The sequence below is a fragment of the Maniola hyperantus genome, chromosome 10 (assembly GCF_902806685.2).
Source record: "Maniola hyperantus chromosome 10, iAphHyp1.2, whole genome shotgun sequence".
Classification (NCBI taxonomy): domain Eukaryota; kingdom Metazoa; phylum Arthropoda; class Insecta; order Lepidoptera; family Nymphalidae; genus Maniola; species Maniola hyperantus.
In genome coordinates this window covers 9,844,183-9,853,269 of record NC_048545.1, presented here as the reverse complement: position 1 = coordinate 9,853,269, position 9,087 = coordinate 9,844,183, and positions in this window count along the sequence as shown.

Genomic DNA, 9,087 nt, shown 5'->3' with positions numbered 1-9,087 from the left:
ATTGGGTTTTGGTAAATTTTTAATATCCAAAGGAGAACCGATTCGAGGGAAATTAATTACTCCATATTAAATCGGTAATATGAGTTCAGTTGAAATATTGAGTTGAACGTGAACCGATTATTTTAATCTTATTTATGTTTAAATATAAATTATAATTATAAATGTATTTTGAGTAATTAGTTCATTACCTCATCAGTAAGCCATTATGTTATTAAAATGACCTATGTAGGTATAGAAAGACACTCACCCTGGCATCGTTTCCCTCGCAGTTGATTTCATTTAAACATTCTTGATTCTTATAAAAATCGCTTTATTGAGTACTAGCTGATTCACGCGACTTCATACGCGTGGATTTAGGATTTTTAAAAATCTCGTGGTGACTCTTTAATGTTCCGGGATAAAATACAGACTATGTCACTCTCCGTCTTTATCTATACCCATCCAATAGATCACGTCAGTCCGTTGCACCGTTGCGACGTGATTGAAGGACAAACCAACAAACAAACACACTTTCGCATTTATAATAAGGGTACTGAACTACTGAGGTACCTACTGATATTGTTCACTTTTCAGCAAAAAATTAAGAAAGAAGAGAATTTATTGTTTAAAAAAAATTCTACCCAGTTAATGTATGTTTTTAAGCCTTTAATTTGAGCTTCAAGATAAATAGAACACGCACAGTCAAGTGTTATAAACTGGAACAAACTATTCTCGGAGCGTGGAGGTCACCGAAGCGGTTCCCTTTGCGACAATATCGATCGCTACTTAAACATGTTTGCACCTATTTTGGATGCTTAATATTAGTTGCGTATTATTTTCTGTTCGATTTCTTCTTCACATTGTCTGAAATTAAAGGTTCAACCATTATTGATAGCAGCACGTCTGTTATTGAGAGCTTACAAATATTTTCAGAACATATCGTTTACTTTTGGGTAAGGACTTTTTAATAGGACTGTCAGTTATAACGCCACTTAAGGATATACTTGTAAGTGTTTCTGTCTGTCTGTCTGTTAGCTTTTCATGTTCCAACAGTTTAACCCATTTTGATGAAATTTGTTTGCTACAGAGTTAGGGAAAGAATATACTAGGCTACTTTTCATCCTGGAAAATTAAAGAGTTCTACGGGAATTTCAAAAACCTAAATCCACGTGGACGAAGTCGCGGGCATCTTCTAGTATGTTATAAGATATGAACTGCGTAAATCGAAATCAAAGTAGTCTCTTTAACTTAACATAAAATAACAATAATCTTTAATCTAAATATATAAAAGGAAAAGGTGACTGACTAACTGACTGACTAACTGATCCATCAACGCACAGCTCAAACTACTGGACGGATCGGGCTGAAATTTGGCATGCAGATAGCTATTATGACTAAGGCATCCGCTAAGAAAAGTTTTTAGAAAATTAAACCCCTAAGGGGGTGAAATAGAGGTTTGAAATTTGTGTAGTCCACGCGGACGAAGTCGCGAGCATAAGCTAGTTTTGTAGATAGCTCTTCTTATATTTTAATAAAGAATGTAAGATTTCAACTACTTCCTCACCCCCATTCATTTCATTGTGAAATGACAAGAATATTTGAATTCCTAAGCGTAGAAAACTTACCCTAACAAAGTCAGCCTTGGAGATTCGTATCAAGTAACTAACGCTTTCGCAGACTGGATAAGCAATATTAGACTTTAATGAGAAGATTTCAGGAATATAGAAACTATATTATAATCTCTAATTTATTCTATCTTCATTCTAGAAAATTCAAACTGAATTACCTACATTGTACTTGCGAATCGGCCGTTGTATTACAAAATTCAAGAGCGGTTTAAATTAACTTGAATCTAGCGATCTACCATATTGTACATTTCATAAATAATTTATGAACATTAAACGGCCAAGCCATACTTTTTTTACCAAGATCAACCAAATTTACATGAAATGTTTTTGGTGGGATTGTACATTTCATAAATTGATTTACACAATTCTTAGATTTCATACATTTCCCGTTATGTGCACATCATTCAGGTCAATGCTTGATACCTTCTTATTATTAATAATAAAATTAATATGGAGTGCCACAAACTATTTACAAATCAATAGGTGGACTAAACTACTAATATTAGGATTAAATTGACGATAATCTTTTTTGCTTAGCGTTACGAGTTGAAATTTGCTTAGCAATCATTCACAATTTAGTACGCCCATCACAGAATACATAAAACATTTTTATCAATATTTCAGTCGGTATGTGACAAAAATACACCATTCCGTATCATTTGTGAGTTAATCATCCAAAAATTGAGGAGTTTCTGGATTTCGGGCAGATCCTTTTTCCTCAATCCTCCAAACAAATTTAAAAAATCGTTCCCCTTAAGCCGCCTTATTTGATATTGTGAATAAAATTATCATTTACCAAAAACGAATTCCTGTAATAAGTACGTTTTGACCCATTTATTTGGGGATAAGTGTAGAGATTTATGCGACAGACGTCTTCGTTTTCGAACGTCGTGAAGAAGAATCTATTCCGTCACTCGGAAATCGTTGACTCGATTTTCAGCCGTGACAAATATTTAAAGAGGGATATAAAAGCTGTAAAGACACAAAGTGTCTGTCTGTTTGTCTGCTAGCTTTTCACGGCCCAACAGTTTTACCGATTTTGATGAAAGGTACAGAGTTAGCTTACATCCCGGGCTTATCCCGGAAAATTAAAAAGTCTCCACGGGATTTTTAAAAACCTAAATCCACGCAAAAGAAGACGTGGGCATCATTTAGTATCAAGTATTATTGAAACCAGAGCTAGCTATTCATCTGCAATCGGTTGTTGGTACTCACGTGGTCAATTCAAGTAAAACTTTTTAGTTTGTCAAATTGGTATAAATCCCGCAAATTGCTTACGCGCGTGGCCGCCATTTTATTGACATCAGCACAAGACTGAAGTTTGGAGCTGATGGTATATTTTTATTTTGGCTGACGTCAAAATGACGTCATTTCAATGTTAATGAGACATGGTTCCAGCGCAATAGCAATTTGCGGGACCTATATTTAAAAATTACTGATCCTGGATAAGTAGGTATAGGAGCAGGCTAGGGTGAAGAAAATCAATTTGCTCTATACAAAATACATAACAGGTTGACACCCAGAAGGTATAGGTACGTTTACCAAAAGATTTATCCCTAAACTGAAGCTGTACGGGTCCATAAATACGGTGATAATAGCAATGATTTTAGAATTTTCCCACAATCGAGAGCCGTGAAGCGTATCATGCATGCGGCTTTACAGTCTCCTGGGTTAATGGTGTGGATAGTGTGATAAATTACATTCCAACGTGTCTTTTATCTGGTAAGCCTTTCAGTATGACGCCATTTTAATACTTTTTAAATAAAAAAGTATACCGTACATAAATAAGGCAAAATTATAAGTACAATATAATCTTGCTAGTGATGTATATACTAATTAACTAGATTTGTGTTGTTCTTTGTAACTCAAAGAACTTTATAAAAGCTTTGATGCAGGTAATCTACCAAGAAATAATATATCGTGTAATTATAGCGGCAAAAAAATACACATTTTGTGCAAATTTCAATCCTCTGCCTATAGCGGTTCACGAGATACAGCCCGCTGACAGACAGACGGACGGACGGATGGATGGACAAACGGACGGACGGACTGACAGCGGAGATTTTCCCTTTGACGTCCTTCGGGTACGGAACCCTAAAAAGATGAATTTCGTTAATTAATATTGTTGCAATGCGTAAAATTTCAGAAATATTTATCAACAACAGATGAAATCGTAAATATTTCGTACTAAAATATTACTGCCAATTTATTCAAGCGAAATAATAAGGATATAAATTGACCGCTTTGCCTGGACTCGAGGGTAATCATTTATCAAAAGGGATAAACAACATAATGATAAAAAAAACACAGAATGTTGCTGTTTTTTTACACACCGAGTAATGTCGGATTTCGTTTTTTTACATAGGTACTCAATTTATTTAAACAATCTGGCTTTGAAAATTATATTGTAACGAGTAACTTATGCTCGCGACTTGGTCCGTCTGGACTACATAAAGTTCACACCCCCTTTAACTTAGGTACTTAAGGATGGAATTTCGAAAAATCCTTTCTTAGTGGTTACCTATACTCATTACAAAGTACATAACCTCCAAATTGATATCTCTAGGGCTAGGGGGCTTATTAGGCTGTGCGTATATATATAAGTCAGTCAGTCAGGACTTTGAGTTTTATATATACAGAATATAATAATATTATGTACATAATATTGTAGGTACTTTGTAAACCTATTAGTTAAATTCTTCTCTACTGTTTTGTCTCTTCTTCTAAACATAAAACAAAATCGCAATTCGCGTTTAAATGGGTATTTGCTTAAATAAGTACTTAGGTAAGTATAGTTTTTTGAACTTTTTAAGTGAATTTCAATGCAATATTCATTACCAATGATTAAGATAATAGTCAGTATGTAGTAATATACAATTTTGGCATCATGAAATATGAAGAAAGGAAATAGGTATTTATTATGTCTCTAAATTATGTATAACTTTTCTAAAATTACTGGACAAGTTGTCGAGAATTTTGCCGTCGCGTTGCAAAATTTAACTTGAAAAGCGCAAACAGTGCTTGCTATTAAAATTGACGTGAGCTAAGACGGCCTTAGAGTGTCGTACTCCAAGGCATTTCGAAACATGAATTTCGCTCCTTCAGAACTTGGCTTGAAAATCTCCGTAGAAACTACTCGTGTTACGTCTCTAATTTATTCTGTTACAACGCTACAGGAACTTTAAATTAAGTTTAACTGAAAATCTTTATGAAGAGAAATATGAAGGTAGATGTTGAGTTAAATATTTTATGTAGGGACCCCATAACATATTATATGTAGATACCCCATAACAAAATAAAATAAAAGTTCAATACATAGGTGCGTAATATATAGAGCCCGAACAATGTGCCGAACCAGTGTAACTTTTCAAGTTAATCTGTATAGATATTCTTTCCCTTCCATATTGCTCCCTCCGAAAAAGAATAGGACTAGATTTAGATCTGTCAATTTGCTAGAAGTCCCCCTTTCCTCTTTGGAGAGAAAAATGGAGGAGAGTTCTAGCAATCTGGCGCGTCACTTCGATCCTGTCTCGTAATAGGTAATCTCAGATAGAAAGAGATGAGGTATAAAGCGATAGAAAGACAGGCGTTTGAAGAGCCGATTTGAAAATAAATAAAAATTTACTTTAATGTAGGGTGCGGGATAGCGCAGGTGAGGTGCAGGTGTGCGGGGCGTTCCTACCCTGATTGCCATGTCGACTTGTCGCAAACTATACACAGTATTTTGTAAAGAACATCAAGTACATTTTGAGAATTCACGCGCCACATTTACTCTATGTGTCAATACTTTCCACAATCCTCTAGGACATAATTTATTTTGACTGGGTCGGTAACTTACGCCAATCGGGATTCAGCGGTTTCGCAATAAGTCATTTATTCCAGCCACGGTATAAATTAGTCAGTGTTATGTGGCGACAGCACCATTCCACCAGTGGCATGAATAATGCGCACGGTTCAATGCACCACCCTCGGCAATTTACCTATAGACCGCGATAGGTTGGGATGGCAATCGGGGTATGAGGCGGGGAGACGCCCCGCACACCCGCAAGTCATCCGCGTTATCCCGCACTGGGTAAGCGCAAGGGCTGTGCAGGGTAATATTTTAAACAAAGAATTACAAAACTCTTTGTCTTATGAAAAGTGAAACTCGAAAAAGCAGCAGAATTTTAAATTTGTTGAAAACTCGAATATTGTGGCAATGGGGTAGTAGTAAATAGAGCTAGCTATAACCTGGTGAAAATATCTGCGCACCTCGCAGGAATGCGCTTCCCCTCGCGCTTTCCCGCAGCTCGCCTATTTTCGCCTATCCAGTACCCAAAGAGTATATAAACAATACGTTCTACCAGTACCGCTACATGTACCAGTGCCAGTACCTTTGCCAACGCAAGCACGTTGCATAACGTCATTAAGCCAGGTTCGCAGATATTTCAGCCAGGTTATACTTAGTATTTCTCTACACAGCTCCAATATCGCTAGCTCAAAATCCTGTAGGTTTTTTCGCTAAATGACACCCACTAAGACACGGTTATCAGAAATTTTAGTCGAGCAAAGGCGGAGTGGTTAGTAGATATCTAACATTAACCTTTCTCGTTCACAGGTGAAGTTTGAACATTGGATAAATTTGATAAAGTTTTCGGTGCGGCGCTGCGGACCATGATGCGGTCAGAATTAAATATAAAAGCAGAGTTCGGCGAACCCATGCATATTTCATGAGCTAGATCAGGCTATTATCGAATCCGGAACTATACTTTTTGTAAACCGAACATTTTGGCGTAGTTTTGTACTGATCGTTAACGTACAAAACTTTTTCACATTCTGATTTATTTTTATGATAAAACTAGCTTTTACTTGTGACTTTAACAGAGTGAATTTAGGGTTCTTCAAAACCCTATTGCAATTTCTGAAAACCCTTTTTAATGGAACGTTCTTTCGTAATGTTGCAGTATGATTCCAAACGCATAATAATACTGGATTGCATTTCTGGATCTAGTGGTGTGAGCTGTACATATATGTATATTCAGTCACATATTTTTATGATAACATTTTAATAAATTCGATCAAAAATTTTATTTTATTAGAAGCTTTGTAATCAAAAAACACGGCATGAACCTATAGTCCGCTTCAGGTTGAGATGGCAATCAACCGCACCCGCACGTCACCTGCGCTGGCCCGCACCTGGCTGGCGCGGGGGTTGTGCAGGTGTGCGGGGTGTTCCCTCCCAGATTGCGATTTCAACCTGTCGTGTGCTATATACGTACCTATTATAGCAGAAGCACGAGCTGCATGCGATACTTTTTACCGCAGAAAAGACTCCCATTTAAGAAAACATGAACAAAGTCGTAGGCTAAAAAGCTTGTTCAATTCATATAACTATAAAAGTTATTCATATTTAACAGTTGTGCAGGAAAATGTACAGGAAAAACTGTCCAGTTAGTAGTTGTTATGTGGCCACCGCCGGAATTCGTTGGGGACATAAATAAAGCTAGATTTATACTACACTGCACCGAACAGATACGCGGCAAATATATTGCTTGTATACACAACTACAACTATCATTTAGTAGTGTATTTGTTATAGTTAAAGTAGGCGGAAGCAACTTTCTAGTTAAGAGTTGTTGTTCATATTTATCGCTTGCGATAACCCCTGGGAGTATAAATAACAATATTTATAGTAAACAGCCGCATTTATTTGACGACGTCCCTAGCGCAGTGGTAAGCACTGTACCTAGTCTTATTAGTGAAAGGTCCCGGGTTCGATTCCTGGCAGGGGTTTGGCATTTTATAATTTCTTCTCTGGTCTGGTCTGGTGGGAGGCTACAGCCGTGGCTAGTTACCACCCTATCTTCAAAGCTGTGCCGCTAAGCTGATTTAGCGTTCCGGTACGATGCCGTGTAGAAACCAAAGGGGCATGGATGTAATAAAAACTGCCATACCTACTCCTTCCAGGTTAGCCCGCTTCCATCTTAGACTGCGTCATCACTTACCACCAGGTGAGATTGTAGTCAAGGGCTAACTTGTGTCTGAATTTAAAAAAAAATACTATATGATGCCCGTGACTTCATCCACGTTGATTTATGTTTATAAAAACTCCGTGGGAACTCTTCGATTTTCCGGTATAAAAGTTGCTTATATCAGCCGTGTCCAGAATGCAAGGCATCTAAGTGCCAAAATAATGATGCCTGCAACTTCATGCTCGTGGATTTAGGTTTTTAAACATCCCATAGGGACTCTTCGATTTTTCGGGAGAAAAAAGCAGCCTATGTGCTTCCCTGGGATGCAAACGACCTCTGTATTAATTTCGACAAATCAGTTGCGCAGATGAGCTGTGAAAAGCTAATAGACACACATACAGATAGATAGACAGGCAGACTTTCGCATTTAATTAATTTGTATATACCATAAAGGTACAACTTTATGTTTCGTATGTAACTACTTGTACTACGAATATATGTATGTATTTACATATATAAGTCCGCAACAGGTCGAAATGGCAATCGGGAAGGGAACGCCCCGCTCATCCACACAGCCTCCGCGCTAACCCGGTGCGGGAAAGCGTGGGTAACGTGCGAGTATGTGGGGCGTCTCCCCGCCTCATACCCCGATTGCCACCTCAACCTGTCGCGTACTATATAACATAGCGATGACTTACCTCCCGCACCACCCTTGTCCACTTGCTTCGCTCGCCGTTGCTTATATGCAATTTCCGGCACTTCTGGAACGTGGATGGTTAGCTACAACTGGTAGATCAAATAAACTGGCCTAGATATTTCCTTTGTATTATTTACTCGTATAAAATTGGGTTATTAATTCTATATTATGATGTCAAATCTTGCATCTTCAAGATCTCATAATACTCTTCAATCACTGGATTGTTATTTTTGTCAAAAACCGTTCAAGTTCGAGTCGGACTCGCTTATAAAGGGTTCCGTGCCATCGTATTCTTTGTGATGTTACGACAAATTAACAGTTTTTTAGATTTTTTCCTTTACTTGTGCTATGAGACAATGCTGCCTGCCATCATTCTAGGTCAACGGGAAATACCCTATAGGCATTTATAGATATTGATTCCATTGACAGACAAAAAAGTGGTCACATAAGGGTTCGTTTTTTCTTTGGATATACGGAACCCTAAAAACAATACCTACTAATACCTTTACCTACGTTACGAACACTACAAATCTATTTATCAAACATAAGACCGATTGAGACGAAATTTCACAATTAAAAAGCATTTTATAGTCAGATTTAGTTACTACCGATCCGCACATGGCCAGCGTGGTAGACTATGGGCAAAACCCTTTTCTCCTCTGAGAGGAGACCCGTGCTCTGTAGTGAGCCAGCCATGGGTTGATCATAATGAGCCTTAGGACATAAAAGTTTGTTCCACTATAACACGTTTTATTGAGTTTGAATTAAATAGAACGATTACAAATTTCAACGTCCTCAACATGTGAACACCTGTGTATTTCCCACAAAACTCC